General features: G+C 36.0%; 1 protein-coding gene across 8 annotated transcripts in view; it reads left to right on the forward strand.

Moving 5' to 3' along the window:
* Positions 1-4,713: 4,713 nt before the first annotated feature.
* The window catches only part of LOC131434942 (small conductance calcium-activated potassium channel protein), an 880,455-nt gene continuing 862,076 nt past the window's right edge, over positions 4,714-23,092 (forward strand). For all 8 annotated transcript variants that reach the window (XM_058602251.1, XM_058602255.1, XM_058602250.1 and 5 more), the window contains exon 1: positions 4,714-6,528. The gene's annotated coding sequence lies outside the window, so the exon portion shown is untranslated. The remainder of the gene's footprint in view (positions 6,529-23,092) is intronic.

A 23,092-nucleotide genomic window follows, 5' to 3' on the forward strand; every position in this document is an offset into this window, starting at 1 on the left:
TTGCTTATAATATAATGTGACATTACATCTAATGGTTCTATATTTGTGAGTCTGTATAACTCATTTGTACTAAACCAGGGAGGACGCTTCAAAATCATTTTCAGAATTTTATTCTGAATCCTTTGAAGCGTTTTCTTCCTGGTGGAACAACAACTTGACCAAATTGGAACTGCATAAAAATTTGTTTATAAATTAACAACTTGTTTTTAGACAGAGCTTAGAATTTCTGTTTATAAGAGGATATAAGCATTTAATATATTTATTACACTTTACCTGGATTCCTTCAACGTGATCCTTGAAAGTGAGTTTTCTTGTCATACGTTAAACCTAAGTATTTAGCTTGATCAGACCATGGCAATTCCAAGCCATTCAATTTGAGAATGTGATTATTGTTTGGTTTAAGAAAAGAAACTCTTGGCTTATGAGGAAACATAATTAATTGCATTTTTGCTGCATTTGGTTTAATTTTCCATTTTGACAGATAATCACTGAAAATATTTAAACTTCTTTGTAGGCTACTGCAGATCACTCTTAGATTTCTACCTGTGGCTAACAGACTTGTGTCGTCACAGAATAGCGATTTCTGACAACCAACGAGTAAATTTAGAAGATCAGAAGTGAAAATATTATACAAGATTGGAGCTACGCTCGAACCCAGCGGATCACCGGCTCGTACGGGCAGCAATTCAGATTTACAATTCTGATAGCTAACCAGTTAAATAGTTTTGAATCACTTTGATCAAATAAATAGGATACTGGAAATCAGACATTTTTGCTATTAAACCTTTGTGCCAAACACTGTCGAATGCTTTTTCTACGTCTAGAAGAGCAACTCCAGTGGATAACCCAGAAGATTTATTTGCTTTTATCATGTTCGTTACTCTGACAAGTTGATGAGTAGTTGAATGTTCATGACGAAATCCAAACTGCTCTGGTAAAATAAATTGAATTCTCATTTTCAATTTCACAACAAGATATTTCTTTCAAAAAGTTTACTGATAGAAGAAAGTAAGCTAATTGGTCGATAACTCGATGTTTCTGCTGGGTTTTTATCAGGTTTGAGGATAGGAATTACTTTAGCGTTTTTCCATCTTTTTGGGAAGTAAGCTAATGAAAATCACTTGTTCAAAAAAGGCAACATCGGGAAGATTTTTAATAAGAATATTAAATATTGTAGCATTACCAGGAGCCTTCATGTGTTAAGTTTTCTAATAATCGATTTAGTTTCATCAAAATTCGTCTCAATAATGTCATCTTCTGATAACACTTGGGTTGAAATATGCTCATATTTCAGTGAGACTTCATTTTCAATAGGACTCACAACGTTCAAATTAAAATTGTGTACACTCTCAAACTGCTGAGCAAGTTTTTGAGCTTTTTCGCCATTTGTAAGAAGTATTTGATTTTCTTCCTTGAGAGCAGGAATTGGTTTCTGAGGTTTCTTAAGAACCTTAGAAAGTTTCCAGAAAGGTTTAGAATATGGATCAATTTGTTCGACTTCTTTAGCGAAATTTTCATTTCGTAAAAGAGTAAATCTATGTTTAATTTCCTTTTGTAAATCCTTAACTATGTTTTTCATAGCAGGATCACGAGAACGTTGATATTGTCGTCGACGAACATTCTTCAACCGAATGAGCAGTTGAAGATTGTCATCGATGATAGGAGAATTTAATTTAGTTTGAGCTTTGGAAATGAAAGACTTCTAGCTTCGATAATGTAATGATTAAAATTATTAATTGCTGTGTCGATGTCCGCAGAATTTTCTAAAATAGTTTCATGATCCACATGATTTTCAATGTGAGATCTGTAATCCAACCAATTAGCTCTATGATAGTTGAATATAGAACTAATTGGATTAATTCAAGCTTCGTTGGAAAGTCTGAATGTTACAGGAATATTATCTGAGTCAAAGTCAGCATGTGTAATCGGTTCACTACAAATGTGACTTTGATCCGTTAGAACCAGATCAATTGTAGATGGGTTTTTGACGGAAGAGAAACAAGTAGGATTACTGGGATGAAGAACTGTGAAGTAACCAGCTGAGAGTTGATTATGAAGTATTTTACCATTACAGTTATTTTGCCTACAATTCCACTGCACATGCTTAGCATTTAAGTCCCCTATTACGAAAAATTTCGATCGATATCTTGTAAGTTTTTGCAAATCGCCTTTAAAGAAATTTAATTGTTCGCCGGTGCATTGGAATGGCAAATATGCTCCAGCGATGAAATAAATTCCATGAATGGTTTCAACTTCGATTCCCAAGCTTTCAATAACTTTAGTATTGAAAGAAGGTAAAATTCGATGTTTAATTTGCCGTTGGACAAAAATGGCAACTCCACCACCCATTCCAGTAAACCTGTCAAATCGATGAACCACAAAATGTGGATTACTTTTCAATTTGACATTTGGTTTAAGAAAAGTTTCTGTCACAATATGAATGAATGTGAACTTTTAGAAAATTATAAAATTCATCTTCACTCGATTTCAAAGATCGAGCATTCCAATTTAATATATTCAAATAATTATTTAACATCACTGTTAAATTTTAAATTAATTATAATATTATTTGCAAATTGCCATCCGATTTGAAATGCTTCAAAAAGTGATGAAGTCGAATTCATTCGAATGATCATTTGAAATTTCAGTTCATTCAGATCATTTTATTTTCAGTTATATCGCCTAAATCAACTTCATTTAAAGAAGCAAATGGCATTGAAGGAATATTTGTAGGTAGACTGCCATTAGAAGAAGATGATTTGGCCGATCTACCTATAAATAAATTGTTTTCGTTGGAAAATGAACTGCGAGGCGGTCCTGTGTTTTGATTATTTACATTAGAAGAAATAAGTGGTAGATTTCTACCTGTTATACTAGCATTACTGACATTAGAAGAAGATGATGACGAGGTCGATCTACCTGTCAATAAATTGTTTTCGTTAGAAGACGAATTGGCAGGCGTACCTGTTTTTTGTTTTAAATTCGAAGAAATCAGTGCCTTAGAAAAATTAGGCGTGGCATTTGTAACGGTTTTTTGATTTTCAGGTATGTTCTGTAAATTTAAGGTCGTTGATTTGACTTGTTGTCTAAGCGAACGAGCGTTTAAATTTTTTTCTCTGACAGGATATTTTAAATAATTGGATTTATGATTTCCATTGCAATTTGAACATGAAAATTTATCAGTGGTTTCATTCATTGGGCAAACGTCTTTCGAATGCGATTTACCACAATTCAAACACCGTATATCAAAATGACAATTTCCATGGCCGAAGCCTTGGCAACGACGACATTGCGTTAAGTTTGCAATACGATTATGCCGTTTATAATGTTCCCAATGAATTTTAATGTGGGAAATGAAACGTACTTTTTCTAAAGTTTTCAAATTGTTTACATCACTTCGATTGAAGTGTATTAGGTAAAGTTCATGGGAAATTCCAGAGCGTGGTTTTGAAGTACCATTCGCTCTTTTTTTCATAAGTATTACTTGAGAAGGGGCAAAACCAAGCACTTCTTTTAGTTCATTTTTAATTTCAACAATACTTTGATCATTTGATAAGCCTTTCAAGACAGCCTTGAAGGGTCTGTCTGATTTTATATCATATGAATAAAATTTATGAAATTTCTCGGACAAATATCGAATAAGACGTTCGTAATCTTCCAATCCATCAACCAAGACTCGACATTCTCCTCTTCGTCCGATTTGAAATGAGACTTCTACTTCAGTGAGAAAAGTAGAAAGCGCAGTACGGAATGCTTTAAAGTCGGAAATCATCACCGTCACTGGTGGCATAGATTGTTGTTTCTTCCCAGAACGACAAGCGTCCATTTTGGGAATTTTTGAAGAATTTTCTTCTATGTCGCTACAATCGGATTCAGGAAGAATCTCGTAAATATTGTTAGACGGCATAGAATCAACGGAAGGGAATTCCGTCCGTTGTCTTTTATTTTTACATTCAGATTCTATAAGATCGTGAATTTTATTAGAAAAATGTTGAATAACGGATAATAATATAATTGGTTTTGTTTATTGTTCCACATATTGCTACTAAAATTTAAAACTGATCTCTGGTTGTGATGGACTGGGCCAGCATTATAATATTATTCATAGTAAAGCACAAGACCGTATTATCATATTATACCCTTTTTCTTTAACATTATTTTCCGAAATGTACGAGAAAAATCGGAATTACCATACACTATTCATTTACAAGATTCAACCCTGTTCGTTCGACGGTACCTTCGACAGCGAGAGAGCAAATTTTTCAACCGCACATCTCTGCTACACACGTTGCATCGGTAGCGTGAATTTCCACCTACACCACCTCCAACGGTTAACCGGTTGAGCGTACGAAGTCTGTTGCGGAAAAGCGCGGCTGATATTTTCCTGCTGACATTCTTTCATGCCGGCACTGTTTCCCATCCGACCATATGGCATCGTTTACGTTGCCACCGGTTCCTCAGCACGGTTCATCAGACGCCCCGTCATGACGGATTGGGTGGTGGGTAAAATTTCGTGTATCAACAAAAGCTCGTGAGAATTCGTGCGCTCGGCGCGATGTGAACCGAGTCTGCGTTGTCCCCATCAGTCTGACTAGCTGGATGTTGTGTGTTGGGGATGTGGGGCGCCGTCATTTGGTTTTGTGACGGAAAAAGGGACCTAATGAGAATTCGGCTTCGGCGTAAGTCTTCAGTTTATTTTCAGTTTCTGCCGAAGCAACTATGCCAGAACCGTGTTCTCTGTTAGGACAACTATTCGGTGCGTGCTAGAGATAACATCTCATACAGCGGTAAGCTTGTGAATGGGTGAAGTGGTTCATGTTGTTCTGTTTGGGTGCAACATATTAACAAGTCGCGCCAAGTGCTTTGACCGAGTTTTGGCAATTTGTGGCCCATCTTTCTGCTGTAAGCGTCTTTGGTGTAGCAAAGGTGTGTGAGTTCAAGGTTATTTTTGAGTCCTATTTGGAGGTCGCTTTCTATTCACTTGAAAGAAACCAAAATTCATTAAAGTTGGAAGAAGATACAAGTAAGCCAAGGATGAGAAGTTGTTGCTGATACACCCGGTGGACGGTGAAGAGGTGCGAAAATTGAAATTGAGTGAGTGCTGATGCAGAGTGCTTAAGCGGACCAGGTGATAAAGCAATTTTTATGTTTGTAAAGTTGGTGTAATTTGATTTGAGTAAACAGATTCAGATCCCCATTCAGAGCAAAGTGGAAATCGATGTTTGAGTTTGAGCCCGGAGCTGGGAAGAAATGTGCATTGCAGTTATTTGGATCTGAACATATGTCATCCATTTCGATAAATTTCTAATGTCCTTTATCGATCACGTTACCGCTTCAGACATATTCGGTCAACTAAGCTACCGGTGCCGTGGAGTACCGGTCGTCCTTCGAAAAGTTGTTTGAATACTCGTAGGAAGCAAGTGTTCATCGATTCTGTGTACGTTAAGGCTCCGTTCGTTCCCGACAGTGTAGTGAGTTGAATTTTTAATAAGGCATTACATTTCTGAATAATTGAACGGATTTCCTCCTACTGTCATTCACCAGAATATTGTTTCGGAGGGAACCTACATGTACTCACAGTCTGGCACATAGAAGACGAAGCGTAACTTCATCACAACAAGTCACATAACTCAGTCGCAGTTATATTCGTCTCGGCAATAGTCTTCTTGAGCCGTCCAACCAAGTCTTGTTGGTTGCAGCTCAGTAATACAACGTAATTAGAACAGCTGCCGGCGAAGAACTGTTTGCCTCCTGCCGGTCGACGGCAACAGAAAACGAGCGAAGGAAAGAAAAGAAACACTATCGATATATTCGTGAAAGGCTAAAAATAGTGAAATTTGATTGGATACTATCGGCGAAGGGCCAACCTTAGGCAGCAACTCATTTCAGTGAAACCCCACACAGTGAGTTGATTAATTAGTACTGGGATTAATGGGTCTAGCATCGGTTTCAAGACGTGCAAAATGAAACACGTTTAGACAAGAAAACCCAACAGAGAAATAGAACTAAACTATTTAGTGATAAGTTAGGTGTTGAACAAACAGAGAAATATCAAAATCCGAATTTTCGAAGCTATTTTACACCCTGTCAGTAATCAAAGTGCACCGTATTGAAAATAAAAAAAAAAAAACTTTTCGAGAAAATTATTAAAAGTGTAGGTTTAATAAGTCTACTATCATACCGCAAATGTAGTGAACAAAAAGCATATTATTACGCATAGTACTAATGTTTAAGTGTGTAGCCCACCAACAGTAAAGAAAATCAAATCATATCGCTAGCAGTAGCAGTAGTAGTGTAAAGTAGAGCACCGGATAAAGTTTATATTATCACCAAGTATAATTACTCAGTAGGCCACCACCGGCTTGTAGTGTTTGAATTATTAGTAGCTTCGAGGCCCCGATATAGCCGGAGTCACGACATATAAAAGAAAAATCATTACCATATCGAAACATCTTTCGTAGCTACTGAATAACAGGAATATATTTGGAATACATCGAGCACTAGATACAGTGGTATCTACTTAAAAAGGTAAGTAGTGTTTGTCATTTGAAATCTACCGAATTAATTGTTTGGCAAGCAAAAGTTTCATGAAAGCAAATGTATTAAAATAAGTCAATTGACATTCGTTGATGACATTACTAATGCCGTTTTTCATTGAAAATCACTGGAGGCGTGGATTGCTCTGGTTTTGCACTTTCGAGCAGAAATGCAACATTCTGACGGTGTTTCATTGCCATTTCTGCTCGAAAGTGCAAAACCGAGCGCCGATATTGGTCTCAAATGAAAACTGATAAGTAGTATCATATAGAACTGACTTGTGGTGGATCTAACGGAGTGGTTTCCAAAATATTCTGGTCGAATGCTAATTTTGGAAGTATTATTCTTTCGACTGTCCATCAAATTGTAAACCTGTTAGGATCCATTAGTTTTATACTATGTTCACACTGGCCGAAAATAACATGTTTTAACGATAGTAATATAAAGTTAAAACCGCACTGTTCACACTAAGTAAAATGGTTCTACCTATCTGCCTTGCCAGGTCTTTTTTCCAAAAATATGTAGTCGGCGCAACAATCCATCTGTATCATATCGGTATCAATATCTCTTCTACATAAGTAGTAGAAATAGTGAGCGAAAAAAAGGTCCCACGACAACCTTTTCTCATGTCTATTCAAGCTAAAAACCAAAATCGGTACTCATCTGTGTGATCCGTGAATTATCGGTATTTTGGAGGACATATCTGTATTAGGATATAGAGGTCAAACATCTGTATAAATACCGAGAAATCGGTATACCTGCAACGTTGGTACCAGTTTTCAGTTTTGTTTTATTATGATTACATGGCTACTTTGATGGAAAACTGCTGTAGTTGAACAGCTTGTCAATTGACATAGTCGAAAAGTAAAGGAAAATGCTAGCAGGGTTGTTCTTTACTGACAATTATATCATGTTATTTCGGGAAAACATGTTTTAATGTGACGTTTCTGAATATGAAACAACGCAAAAGTAAAACATGTTATTTCGCTTAAAACATGAAATCGGAGTTATAACATGTTTTAACTCATAGTGTGAACATTGTATTATACACAAATATTGTTGATTCCGTTTTCATATTACTTCTATTTTAAAAAATATCACTGGAAGATTCTGTCAAGATTGAATGAAATCAAAAACTTTCTTTGGTATAAACTACCATAACCTTTTCAAGTTATGTCAAGTTAATATATCATTAAATGTGGCAGCCCTGCATGCTATAAAAATTGAACAAAGCACGCGTTTTGCTAGACGCTGGTGTTTTCTCTTTGCGTTCCAGCACGTACCGATGCATACCGATTTTGCATCATTTTGTATGACAGTTAGAAAGTTTTGATACTCATTGACCTATAATTTCGGAACCGGAGGTCGGATCTGGATGAAATTGCACAGTATCTTTTAAAACACTGAGAGATTTAATTTGAATCATGATTTGTGCAAATCGGTATAACCGTTGCCCGGTGGGAAAAAATCCCAGGAAACCTGCAAAGAAATCGGGAACCTTGGAAAAAGGCAACAAACAAGAGTGTTTCTTATGTAAAACAATCCAAGAAATTCAATGGAATAGTTTTTAATGGCCGAACGAATCGCCATCCTGCTCGTTTTATCCCGAATGCCCATCACTTTTTTGGGTTTTCTGTAGTATTTGTTCTGTAACGTGAAAAGAAATCGAGTGCGGTCTACTGAAATAGCTTGATTTTATGTAAAAATATCTGGAGAATCGAATGGAAGAGTGTACACTGGCCGCACGAAACGTTTTGGTGGCAAATTTAACCCCGCTTCCTCCATTTCATGATATCTTATTGTAAATCGTCCTTGAATCTCGGTAAAACTTATTGGAAGTTTACTAAATCTAGCTTATCGTATGTAAAAAAGTCTGTAGAATCGCATGCCAGAACTTATATTGGCCGCACGAAACGTTTTGGTGGCTATTTTATCCCAATTCCTACAATATGATCACTAAATCACCATTAAGTCTTAAGCGAACCACGTTGAAAGCATACGAAAAGTCTGGAGAATCGAATGGAAGAACACAATTCCTTTATTTCATGATATCTTATTGGAAATCGTCCTTAAATCTGGGACTAGTAATCCGAAAGTAGATTTTTATATTCACCAACTAACAAGGATTGCGAAATGGATGAATTTACTAGTAAATTTTATAAAAATTTGCACCTCGTTTCACCATAACTGTTGAAAAAATCTTCATGAAATTGAAAATTTTTCACTTATAGCCCTGTAATAACTGAACCGAAAATCGGACCTGAGAAACCCGGTCACGCTATCGAGTGACATTATTTGTCACATACACACAGCCATACATACATACGCACACAGACATTTTGTGATCTCGACGAACTCAGTCGAATAGTATATAACATTCGGCTCTCCGGGCCTTCGTTCAAAAATCGGTTTTCACAGTGATCGTAAAGCCTTTCTATATGAGAAAGGCAAAAAATATTTTAAAACTGTCTAAATCGAATTATGAAGATTAGACACGGCTCTTGTCTTCTAGTCGTGTGTATACTTTCATTAAACCGAATCATTTCCGGGACATTTTTGCAGAATGCTTAAAAGAAATGAAGACCTAATTTTCCGAGTTCCTTCCTCTAAATAAAGTGCAATACATTTTTCAATGAAGAATATATTATCCACTCTGAATTAAAAAGTGACGAATGATTGCCAAAAATTATACTTACCTGAAAAATTTCACAGAATTCAGCAAATATTTGCCGAGTTTCTAACAGCTTACCGTTCGTTCATTAGTTCGATAATTGAATGGTTTACAAAGCGTTTGATAATAAAATTGTCGTCAATCTGGCAAAACCTTTCTAGCAGTTCTGTAAACGCTTTGGTGAGTTTAGTGTCCTTTCTGATAATTTATTTGATCAAAAATTGTATATATAAAAAATATGTATAGAATTCGCTCAAACTTTGGAAAAATTTCGGGGCCCGGAGTGCCGAGTGTCATATACCAATCGATTCAGCTCGACTAACTGAGCAAATGTTTGTGTTTGTCTGTATGTGTGTACAGAAGAAAGAGGTGTAGTTAGATAAAAAGTAACTACCTCAAGCGTGTCAAGGCAAGCTCAAACGATCAGCATCTCAAACAAATGGTATCACATATATTCTAAAAAAATCGACTACATGAAAAGGCGAATAAAAAAAGTATTATGAAAATCTCTTACTAACGTGTCTCATTTCAAATTTTGGACAAATCTGAAATATACGTTCGGACTGACAAAAAAGGATAAGATATAGTTGATCGATAGGGGCAATAAAATTAATGATAACAAGGCAGTTTGTGAGATTCTCAACAAATTCAATTATAGCCATTCCTATAAACACATCTTTTTGTGTTTGTGAATCTATATTTTTACGTCTTTCTTCCATAAATGAAGTGATACTGCTGATACAAGGATTAAATAATAAAAAGCGTAACGGCCTTGATAACGTTTCTGTCAGTGTACTAAAAAATAATTCACATGCTCTCGCCAAAATACTCTTCCAGTGCTTCAAACCGGTTACTACTCTGACTGCCTCAAGTTGACTAAAGTCATTCCTGTTTTCAAATCTGGTGACCGTTGTGATTGTAATAATTACCGTCTTACATCTACTTTGTCCGTCTTTAACAAAATATTTGAAAAACCTCTAATCACTAGACTTATTGAATTCTTAAGCAAGCACAACGTTTTCTATAAATTCCAATATGGATTCAGACAAGGCTCTAGCACACAGATCGCTATAATTGAATTAGTTGACGAAGTTATAAGCGAGATCGATAGTAAAAATATAGTAGGCGACTTATTTTTAGACGGCCCCCTGTCACGACGCCATCTTGATGAGATTAAAATCGGCACTTAAAAATCAGCTGGCAACGTAAACAAACAAACAGTAATACATTTGTTTTACGCGTTTACCTTGTTTAGTGCACGAAAATTAGTGAATTTTGGGTCGACTCTCTCACAATAACTTGTCGGTTTACCTAAAATACAGCAGACAGCGTTTTGGGACATCAAGTGGAGATAATTTTCACAATTTGAGAGTCGCGATGAGTATCAAAACATCGCAGTGTTTGGGGCTCGAAACGCGAGGGGCTCAACGTAATCGGTATACTTTCAAATGGCTGGTGCTTACATACCGGTGTCAGATGGGTGTTTTTAGACGTAAAATGGCTTTTGACACATTAGATCATAATATACTTTTGAACGAACTCGATTGCTATGGTATCAGGGGCATTGCTAAATCGAGTTTTCGTAGTTACTTGACTAATAGAAAACAATTTGTATTCATTGAAAATGACAGCAGCAATCTTGCTTCAATAAACATTGGTGTAATTTACAGCTTAAAGGAACTCCACGACTTTTCGCCGACGACACAGATCTGTTCTATCCTGACAGTGACATCAATGTTATTATTTACTCAATGGATAGTAATTTAAGAATTATTAATTAATATTTTAAAGCGATTTTATTATAATTGAATGCTACAAAGACTAAGTATATGATTTTCCGTTCCATAAGGAAGGCCATACCAACGCATAGTCATCTTAAGCTCGGGCACAATAATTTTGACAAAGTTAACTGTTTTTGACTCCACATTAACCTGGACTCACCACATAAAGTTTGTTTCAAAACACGTGGCATCCTACTGCGGTGTTTTATGGAGAGTCAGGTCATTTGTTCCCCATCGTGCTCTGTTGCAATTTTATCTCGCACATCAAAGCATGAATAAATAGAATCTCAGAGGACTTAAATTAAATTAAATTTGTATTTTTATTATTATAATCACTAGTGTATATTTGTTAATTGTTTCAAAATTTTCCGCTAAGACTAGTTGCGTCCACTACCAGGGGGCTACAAATCGAAGCTTGGGAAAAAAAGTTCAAAGATGACCGATTTTGATCGGACTAGTTGCAAATGAAAAGTCTTTTTGTCAGCCAGAACGCTATTGTTTTCATTCTTTGAACCGTTGTTTACTTTTTGAGTTATGAAAAGTTTTATGTAAAAATTACATATTATTTTACCACGATTTTTTGTACGCTCTTGGAAAACTGTCTAAGCCACTAAAAGACTGTGTGCAGCATCCTTTAGGCACGGTTCGTTTTTGGCAACATAATCATAATGGATTAGTATTCTGGTTCCAGAGCTACTTGGTGATATGTTTAACGAAGTTGAAATAATGACACTCATTTTTCTTGTAGTTCACTGAACCGATTTCCTCCATCTAAGATTCAAACAATAGTTCTTGAGATCTCATAAAACATCGTGTTTTTTAATCAGATCCGACTTCCGGCTCAGGAGATACAGGGTGATTAGAGTAATAATGTCAATTTCACTTAAATTAATCGAGTTTGTAGGGTTTGTAGATTTTGATAGTTGATGACCAAATGAACAATTTCAGTTTTACTGGAAAATCAGTTTTCGATCCCGGTAGGTACCCAAACATTTCATTCGGAGCTGACTACGATTTCTCAAAGATGGCTACACTGATTTAAAAAAAATTTGAATCAAATGAAATGGTTTACAACTTTTTTAGGTGAATTTAATTGACTTCTACACCAAAATTCCCACCCCCCCCCCACCCCTTGATACGCCACTGCATATAAAATATCTTTTCGATCAGACTTGCAGTTCCGAAATTGAAAGTTAAAGATGCCATTTTAAACGACTATCAATGAAATAATTTCATGAAAACTAAAACCACCGACCATTACATACAAACTGATAAAAAAAGGTATCATCTAAACGCGTTTTTCCATTAAGGGCGCCTCACTTTCCCCACTTCCATGCTAAAAATTGTAATAAAAATATGTGAGATGCTGAAAATTGTGAAGAAATTCAGACACGTACCTGGAATATGCTTCTAACATTAAAGACGTGTTATTAAAAAATGCTTACTGAAGATATAAATGAAATGCCAAAAGAATACAGCTTATTTTTTTTTATTCAATAATAATATATTTAAAGGCACACTGCTAAAGCTCTAAGATGTCAAGGAAGAATACAGCTTAATCGCTTGTTAAATTAAACTAAACTCAGAAAAAACTCTCTTTTTAACTGATTGTCACGAATTTCACCCCTTTCAAATTTACAAAATGGTCGTAGTTTAACAGTTAGCTGTCATTGATGATCAAATTTACAAAATTTCAGTAACTGTAATTTGATTACATACTTCATGCTGTATTTCTTCCGTATTTGTTGATTATCCAGATTTGCCGTGCATCTTGTATTTTTTATTTAAAAAATTCTTTAAATCAACGTTTGATCAACTGATCGATCTGTAGATACTTGCAACACAATGATTTTTTCTTATATTTATCAAAAGTTTTCGTCAAAAATTAACCGAACAGCGAAATTTAATCGAAATATATTTAATGAGGGAGAAAAAAAGCATCCCAGGGATGGAGAAGGACGGCCGAGTTTGAAATATTATGTGAAACACATCAAATGCATAAATGGAAAACGAATATTAGTAAAAAAAAACTATCAAATGGTGAATATCGAGCACGTACCTGGAGGGGGTTCTGCGGAGCCCTGTGACCCCTCCCGAAATCAGAAACAGAAACGAAATTGTGTGATGAATATTTTGGGGTTGTTGATCATGAAAATTATTCCGTAAAATAGTGGTTTTAGGAATCAAATCAAAATTGCATAAAATGGAGGTTAAGAGGCAAAATAAACGACAATAATATAATTAATACATAAAAATATACTGGATGACTGGAAAGAGATAGAAAAACCTGTTTTAATCCACCTAGTGGTGTAATGATGCCTTTCTCATATCAATCATACTATCATATATAATACTGTGGTATTCTACAAAATAATTTTCTTCGATTCTTAAAAGAATAACCGAAATCGGTTTGTTCAACCGTCTACTGATAAAAACTATCAATTGGAAAAGATTTGAGGTCGATTTAGAAATTTTTTTAAGGTTTTTCCCCATTTTCAGTGATGGTATACAATTTTTAACCCACTTTACCCTTTATTTACGGATCCGGAAGTCGGAGCCGCATGAAATTCAGGAATTACGTATGGGACTGCAGGTCCTTTCATTTGAACCTAAGTTTGTGAAAATCGGTCGCGCCATCTATGAGAAAAGTTAGAACATATATTTTCTTTTTTTGCACATTTTACCCCATAGCTCCCGAACCGGAAGTCGGATCCAAATAATATTCAGGAACTTTGCATGGGACCTCAAGACCTTTCGTTTGAATCTAAGTTTGTGAAATTCGGTCCAGCCATCTCTGAGAAAAGTTAGTGCACTTATTTTCACAATTTTTTGCACATTTTACCTAATAATTCCGGAACCGGAAGTCGGATCCAAATAATATTCAGGAATTTTGTATGGGACCACAAGACCTTTCATTTGAAGTTTGTGAAAATCGGCTCAGCCATCTCCGAGAAAAGTTAGTGCAAAAAAAAAAAGTTACATACACACATACGCACATACACACACATACATACACACACATACACACACAGACATTTTGCGTACTCGACGAACTGAGTCGAATGGTATATGACATTCGGCCCTCCGGGCCTCGGTTCAAAAGTCCGTTTTCACAGTGATTGCATAACCTTTCTATATGAGAAAGGCAAAAAAGAAAATAGTTGCTCAAGATTCTGCAGATGAGAAAGATATCCTGCTGCTGGATCCCACACATACTTATTTAGAACTAAAAAGACGAACGCAAGCGTACTTCAAATGCATGTTTGGAACTAAAAAGACGAACACAAGCGTACTTCGAATACAATGTTTGGGTCGGAAAGATCCTGATGGTTTTCTGGGATTTCCATAGAATACTTTTGGAGGATTACTTCAAAACAGAAGGACAGATTTGAACGAAATTGCTGAAATGACCTTACCTGAAGCGTAACATATGAATCTCGCTACCATGGTTAAAATCAAAGGTTTAGTGTTTCAATTACTTACCCATCCATTTACTTCCTCAAACTATTATCTGTTCCCAAACCTCAAACTATCTCTGAGAAATCGATATGATTTTCGTTTTGGAATTTTTGACCACTACTTTCAGAACCTGAAACCGAAACCCAAAGTATAGCCAAAGTAAGTTTGTTCTAGAAGATGTTTCCCGTTCTCCACGAATCGGAGTAAGGGAGCTATGTAGGACCACTTTATACAATCTATCGCATCATCATAAGTCTTGTAGATCATTTTGCTCTTCAAATGAATATTCAGAAGATCTTAGATATGTGCAACAGAAATGGCATAACAGTAAATGTAAAGAATTGTAAACAGTCACCATTTTTATTGAAATATTCAATAATGACACTTACAGTTGGAAAAGTTCTGTCAGTTAAAAAACGTGAGCTTCAATTGTCACGTTACGAAAATCGCTGTACACTCATCAACGTTTCGATTGTGTGAACAAATACGAGCACTTCTTCAACTGTTCAGCTCTAGTAGAAGTCAATGAAGAAACATTAACGTGTATAACTGTTTGAGATTTTGAGCACGCAAAATTCTACATTTCTGGAACCAGACGCCGGATTCGGATGAAATCTTTCAATCGAAACCTTTCTATCATTTGTGAAAATTGGACTAGTCCTCTATGCGTTCGGCTTTGGAATTTTTGGCCGCTACTTGCGGAAGTGAAAACCGGTAAACCCAAATTTGTATGGAATTCAACTATCAAGGCTTTGAAATTGAAATAGTTTTGAATCAAGTGGAGAAGATTTTTCAGTTTCTGTTGCAGTGTTACTTCTAATGACGATTTGATACTTTCAACATTTATCATCCTGTATTTCTGGCTCTAGAAGTTGGATCTCGAACTGAACTTAAATGTCATACGGGATAATAAAACCTTTCATTAGAATATAAGTTCGTGAAATAGGCCAAGCAATATCTGAGAAATCGGTGTGAGTTCCTTTCCGACGTTTTTGGTCGCTTTTCCTGGGGCTTTCGGAACTGGTAAAGTCAACTGGTAAAGTCAAATCAGCCGCCACTTCATATGGTGCTCAACTCTAATCTTCAACCAGATGGCTACAACACGACCGACATCATCAGAATTCAGTATTCAGAACATGGAGGATACGCACTGTGTAATCAATATGTGCAGATCAATCAATTATACAAGAACTGTCAAGCGTTGTCATGTCAACTACTTGAAAAATGTACAACGGAAATTGAAATCCAATTCGAAGTTTTTTTGGAAACACGTGAACGAGCAAAGAAAGAAGTCTGAGTTACCTTCTATAATGAAGTTTGGAGAGTTTACTGGTTCGTGTAAGCGGAAAATCTGCCAGCTTTTTTCGGAAAAATATTCTCGTGCCTTTACAAACGGAACCTTAAGCCTGCAACAAATTACACTCGCCGCGCTTAACGTTCCAGAATCTAATAATTCTTTAAATCTCATTCATATTGACGAGGATTCGATTCGGACGGCAATCGCATGCATGAAGTCGTCTACCTACTCTGGCCCTGACGGCTTACCGGCAGTTATATTGAAAAATTGTTCGACTGGTGTAATTTCTCCCCTTTGTCGACTATTTTGGATGTCACTCTCTAAAGAAGTTTTTCCCAACTTATGGAAATCTTCTTTTATGTTCCCAGTGTATAAGAAAGGTGACAAAAAAGACGTGAACAATTACCGTGGCATCACATCGCTTAGTGCAGTTCCTAAACTGTTTGAAAAGGTTATTCTGGCACCGATTTTCAACCACTGCAAGCAATATATTGTTGACACCCAACATGGTTTTATGCCTAAGCGCTCCACAACCACCAACCTATTGTCATTCATGTGCTACGTGACTGATGGTATGTCAAAAGGTTTACAAACAGACGCTATTTACACCGATCTCTCTTCTGCCTTTGATATAATAAACCACAATATAACAATTGCTAAATTGGATAGACTTGGATTCGACTCTAACATCCTTCGATGGCTGCAGTCATATCTTATAGATCGTCGTGTAGCAGTGAAAATCGGCGATAACGTTTCCAATGAGTTTATCGCTTCGTCCGGAATTCCGCAGGGTAGCCATCTCGGGCCTTTAATATTTTTACTGTATTTCAACGACGTTAACTTTACTCTAGAGGGCTCTCGTCTATCGTTTGCCGATGACGTTAAGATCTACTATTACATTCGAAGCCCAGTAGATGCAGGTTTTCTTCAACGACAGTTGTTGAGCTTCGCCGAGTGGTGTAAAGTAAACCGTATGAAATTGAATCCTGACAAATGCTCGACCATCACGTTCTCGAAGAAGAAAGAGCCATTTCATTTTGATTACTTTTTGGAAGGATCCCCAATAGCCAGAACGACGTGTGTTAAAGCACTTGGTGTTTTTCTCGATGAGCAACTGACATTCAAGCAACATATCAGCTATATCGTTTCTAAAGCTTTTCGCAACCTAGGATTTGTAATGAGGATGCCTAAACATTTTACAGACGTGCACTGTTTAAAATCTCTGTTTTGCTCACTTGTTCGTTCATTCCTGGAGTACTGTTCTGTCGTTTGGAACCCTAACTACACAAACGGAGCTCATAGAATCGAATCGATACAACGCAGATTCATTCGCTTCGCTCTACGGCGCTTACCGTGGAACAATCCTCACCAACTACCAAGCTACGAAAGTCGCGGGTTATTAAGTCGTCTCGATACACTACAAGTTCGTCGAGATGTTGCACGTACTTTATTGATAGCAGATGTTTTGACCGATAGGATTGACTTCGCAACAGTACATTTCTTCTACGAACTAACTACGGTGCTAACAATGCTATTGTTGGCTTGCAGAGATCATTCAACCGCGTTTCATCAGCATTCGACTTCAATCTATCACGTAGTAGGATACTTGGAAATTTTTTATATATTACTAGAAATTATCATTAAGACCATTTTGTGTCTGTTGATTATACCTAAATAAATAAATAAATATCAACTGTTGAATAAAATTAATTTCCAGTGTTAAACATAGCCGACGGACAACAGTTAAGCCAAGGCAAAGTATACCGGTCTAGAAGCTTCTAATTTCATATAAGAGCAAATTTAAAATTGTCTCTTCGTGCTGCCTATCTGAACGTCGTTAATGGTGCTACACAGCTGAAAATATTTTCTTCGTATAAAACTATTATTATAACTACTATTATTATAGTAACTGATCATATTCGGTCTGTTTCATAAAAGTCTTTCTTTCTGGGATTCTCAACTTTGCATGATCAAGAATGCTTCAACTTTATTAAGACATCATTTTAAATTACAAATAATACACGAGTTAATAATCCGGGCAAACGGGTTGATTACAGTTTTGAGTTCAGTCCGACCTCACTAAGGTACCTTATGATCAAAAAAGAACCGGAATTTTCATTTTAAAATTCCCGCGCTTGTCCAATCGGTAAACTTTTATTCTCTCAACGTTGGCAACACTTTTATACACATTTTGTCAAATTTTGACGCAAATATATATATATATATATATATATATATATATATATATATATATATATATATATATATATATATATATATATATATATATATATATATATATATATATATATATATATATATATATATATATATATATATATATATATATATATATATATATATATATATATATATATATATATATATGCCGTTTTGTAATGTTTTGAATACCATTTCCAATGGTACCATGTTTTTGGAAATTGATTGTAAATTGATATCCGCGTTACACGTATAACTTTACATAAACAGAAATTTACTTACCAGCGCCGAAAACAGAACAAACGTGCTCCTGTACAAACGACAACGCAAAAACACCTGAAATTACGTCGGTACATGGGTGACCTAATACTCCACCAAAATCACCATGGATGTTGCCACTGCGTATAAAAATTTCAGAAAAGCCCCTCGGCCAATTGGCACCTTCAACCAACCAGCCCCGGTCTCACTTACTACAAAATGGCAACGAATGAAACATTTTTCTAAAAGAACGGAATACCCAGCCCTAGAAGAAACTTATCAAGTTAAAAACGGAACGAGATTGATTTGTTACGATGGTTATAAAAAGACCGCTGTTTGTCATTCTTGCATGTAGCTGGGAGAGCCGACAGTTTTGCAGCGGATCGGGAGGATCGGGCATACAAGGTCCCAGTACTTGTTCGGTACGGTGACTAAAAGCAAATTTGAGTACGGAGTGGTTATTGTCCGTGCAAATTGTTGTAGTGCGGATCTGGACGACCGCTATATGCAAATTAGACATAGGCATCATTCTCGATCGCAAGTTCCGCTTCATCAAACAGTTTACTTTTGCTACTGCGAAAGCCTATGCAGTTTTGGTATTCATCCAACGCAACACTCAAGACTTTAACGATATGTTTTGTCTCAGGACAGGTCACATCGCTCTGGTATGCAGTATTCAGGATTACGAAGTTACAATTTTCACTTCGCACTGATATGTTTATATAGATCGGTTCGAAAGGGTACAAACGTGTTTCGTCCGATTTGCTCTACGAAGACTACCATGGGTGAATCGTCTTCAGCTACCACGTCACGAGAATCTTACTCTTATCAACCTAGTCACTCTGCAAAATATACATTCAACCATTTCGATTGCCATATGTTTCTGGAATGAATTCATTTTGACTTTCTGGGACGATCATTGCGGAGAGCGGACTTTTTTCGAAGTTCACTCCATCGCACACAGTAGGCGCTCTCTGAGTCAATTGAAAGAGGCATTTGTTATTTCAATGGAGAAACTAACGACGGTTCAACTGAGTTTCAAATGACAGAACCACGGATGAGGAACTGCGCCGTGCATTCAGCGTTTAGCATAGTTAACTGATCGGCTACAACATTTGCATTTAAAAAAAATTGACTTTATTCGTATTGTGATAATTTTACCTGACGCGCCATCTAATTTTAATTATTTGAACCGTTCTTAGGATGACGATCGAATTTTACACGGGCTCTTAAGGGGAACTCATATAATTTCAATTATATTGTAGAATTTTAAGATCTGTTAGAAGAACTATTTGAAAACGTAAGAAAATTGATTTTCTTTCATTTCGTGTAATCATTTTTGATATTATTAGATCGTTTGAAATTCTTTTGGTTCGGTTGAGGGTATTTTGAACGCTAGAGGAAAAAATCAAAAGGTGGTAAAACATTATTTTTCATCATAATATCGCATATTGATCAACATAATATTCTCCTACATGCTAAAATTGGAACTGAAAATTGTAATCGTTTAAAACTGAAATTTGGGTGCTGCAAAAATAACAGAGGTAGACAATGATTTTCACACTACAATTAATTTTTAGCTTGAACAAATTACGTTGTAAATAAGTTATAAATGATTTTACAAGTGGAAATTGAATTTCCCTTATATTTTGACAGATAAACTTCATCAATCATCATTCTCGCACACGTACGCCTCTAGCTGTGAACCACAACGTTAGATCGCTCATGACGGTTTGAATTTTAGAAAAAATGTACCGAAATTGAACTTAGAAATTCAGTAAATCATTTTTGGGACTATCAATCCTTTATTTATTTATTTATTTATTTATTTATTTATTTATTTATTTATTGGAGCAGGGAACACACTATCATGATCTGGAAACTAGATAATTTACTAGCCAATTTGAAGAATTGGTAAATAATGAAAACAATTTTTTTAAATTGACATTGTTACACTAATGAATATTGTGACAATATTTGTCACACAGACCTATACACACACAGACATTTGCTCAGTTCATCGAGCTGAATCGAATGGTATATGACATTCGGCCTTCCGGGCCTCGGTTTAAAAGTCGGTTTTCGCAGTGACTGTATAGTCTTTTTATATGAGAAAGGCAAAATGCAAAGATGGATAAATGCTTTTGATAAAGTTCCCATGGAAGGTAATTATTTAGGGTTACATGCAAAAAAATTATACGCCTTGCGAGTGGACTTCCGGCAGTTATCCGGAGCATTCGCCATGGCGAACGAAAACATACGTGTAGGCATGTTTTTGAGTTCTTTCTTCGTTATATTTATCAATTCCGCCTCAGTTTTCGCGACAAAATTGTTGGAGTAGATTTTATCATTCACTTTGGCCCAGAAATCCTCGATGGGGCGCAGTTGGGGACGTTTGCCGGAAAGGGCGTCTCCGGCGTCCACAAAGTGCCGCACGATATTCGTTTTTGACGCGGCGGGGTGCCGTTCTTTGAACGCGCACACTTCTGTACGGAGTTGCTGCATTGTTCTTACCGTAGTGCGATTAGTGAAAAAATTCTTATTTTAAATTACTTCCTCCCTTTTGTAAGAGATGGCGTGATCGATTTCAACAAACTTAGAGTTAAATGAAAGGTCTCATGGTCTCTTACAGAACTTCCGAATTTCATCCGGATCCGACTTTCGGTTTCGGAATTATAGGGTGAAGTGTATTAAAAATTGGATACCGTCACTTGAAGCGGCGAAACGAGACACGTAAAAAATTTCTTAACTTGCCTCGAAACTATTCCAATCGGCAGCCATTTTTTTTATTTAAAAGATATTTTTATTCAGGCCTATTTGCCTATTTGCCAAGCTTTACGTGGCCGATTGAGCCGATTTTTCAATTATTTTTTTGATGTGGAACACATCTTTATTAGGGGTGCAATTCACAAACTACACGTAGAAATGTGGTCAGGTTTTAAACACTTACAGCTCAGTCTGTTTTGTATCAATTATTAATATTATATCACCATTTGATTGGAAATATTTCTACGTATTGATTTGAATGTTCATAGCCATGTATTTTGAATTGTGTATCATTGAAATGTTGATTAATAGCTAGCAGTGTTCTATTTTGTCTGCTAAAAATCTCCAGCGTACCGGATTTCCCAGCCATAGTCGACGGTTTTGAAGGAGTAAGCGATGTATCAAAGAGAGAGCATCGCTCTGATTGGTCAATCGATGCAAAAGTGAAGCTGTTGGAAGCACGCGAATCTATAAATAGAAGCGAAATTAAAGCTAACGTTTCAGTCCTATTCCTAGCATGCTAGAGGTAGGTTGTTGCTAGACAGCAAGACAAAAACGTGCCATAAAACGATTTGAAGCGTAGCGTGAAATGTAGCGGAATGAGAAAATCGCGTTTTTGATCAATTATTCAAAAACTAAACCGATTTTCGAAAAACCAAAAACGCTTAAGTTTTGGAAATCAAATTTATCATAACTAAGTATTCTTAGAATTTTGAAATTTTGCTTTGTCGAGCCGTAATTGGTTTTTGAAATGTATAAACGGTCACTGTGCCGTGCCACGGGGATGATTTTAGAACTGAAAAGTAGTGTTTGTAGTAGAATTTCACAAAGAATCTGAAAATGCAACTCAAAATTATAAAATTTTAGCTAAAACAACCGAAAATTGAAAAAGTTTACATAAACTTTTCTGCATTTTGTTTAATTGCTTGCGCGCTGCTGTTTTGTATTGAGATGGTGTGAGAAATGCACGGTGGGCACGGTGGCATTATATCGTGAGCAAAAATTACATATCAAATAATGACGCTTATTTATGCAGTATTGGGTTTTGTATTGAAATAAAAACGAGTAGAATACAATAAAATGAGTATTGTAAGAAATCGTTTATTTTCTAAGTAGCTGTCATTTATAATGCTAATAATGTCCAACTCTGTTGAGTTCAATGCATTGATGTTGCTGAAGCAATACTGCTTGGCTGTGTAATATCGTAAAACCAGGTTAAAATAATACCTATTGTAGCAATTTTTATAGCAAAACTAAAACTTCAATATTGACAAGCTACTGAATGAAATGAATACAAGCCAAGTATTATCGTTCATTAACCTGATATACAAACAAAGTGATAAACATTGAGGGTCAGCTTCGAGCCAGTCAGCATGGAAAACTTATTGGAATTCATTGGTTTTTCAATTATTATGAATACAATGAATCAACGCTTGATTTTGCTTTAAAAATCGATTGAATAATAAGGAACTACGGAATAACTTTATATTCAATTTCGTGCCCCAAATATGTGCTTGAGAAAAGCTTCACTAAACTGCATGGTATGATGAACTATTAGTTATAATTTGAATGTTTTCCAATAATGTAATCTAAGACATTATTAAAATATTGATGATTTCCGGCACCGGAGGGCAGAGGTTGTTTGGTCTTCCGTTCGTTATCGTTGAAACAGACATTTCTAGACTCATCATGTAAATTCTATCTCATCGGCGGGAAGGGCCTGGTGAACGACTGGCAAAGATATCGAAAATACTTGAATGTTATCTCGTCTTCAATCGTTTTTTTGAAGGAGAATCCATGCTTGCTACTAAACTCAGGCATATACATGGTTAGCAAGTTGGTCAATACATATACATATAGCCTCATGTTAGTCGTTCATAATTACTCATGATTTATAGCTCTAGTGTAAGAGTAATCACTAACAATAACGATTGAATTAGCATATATTCAAAGTGTGAAAGATTCAAAAATCCATTACGTCCAGTCTTTTTTACAAGCCAACGAGAGGCAAGCCCACTGCGCTCAATCATTGAAAAAAGTTCTTGTTTCTATGTGTCCGTTTTTCTTGGTACGCTTTGTGCGACGGTTCGTTCAACTGGAGCG

This window comes from Malaya genurostris, chromosome 3, assembly GCF_030247185.1.
Source record: "Malaya genurostris strain Urasoe2022 chromosome 3, Malgen_1.1, whole genome shotgun sequence".
Taxonomy (NCBI): Eukaryota; Metazoa; Arthropoda; class Insecta; order Diptera; family Culicidae; genus Malaya; species Malaya genurostris.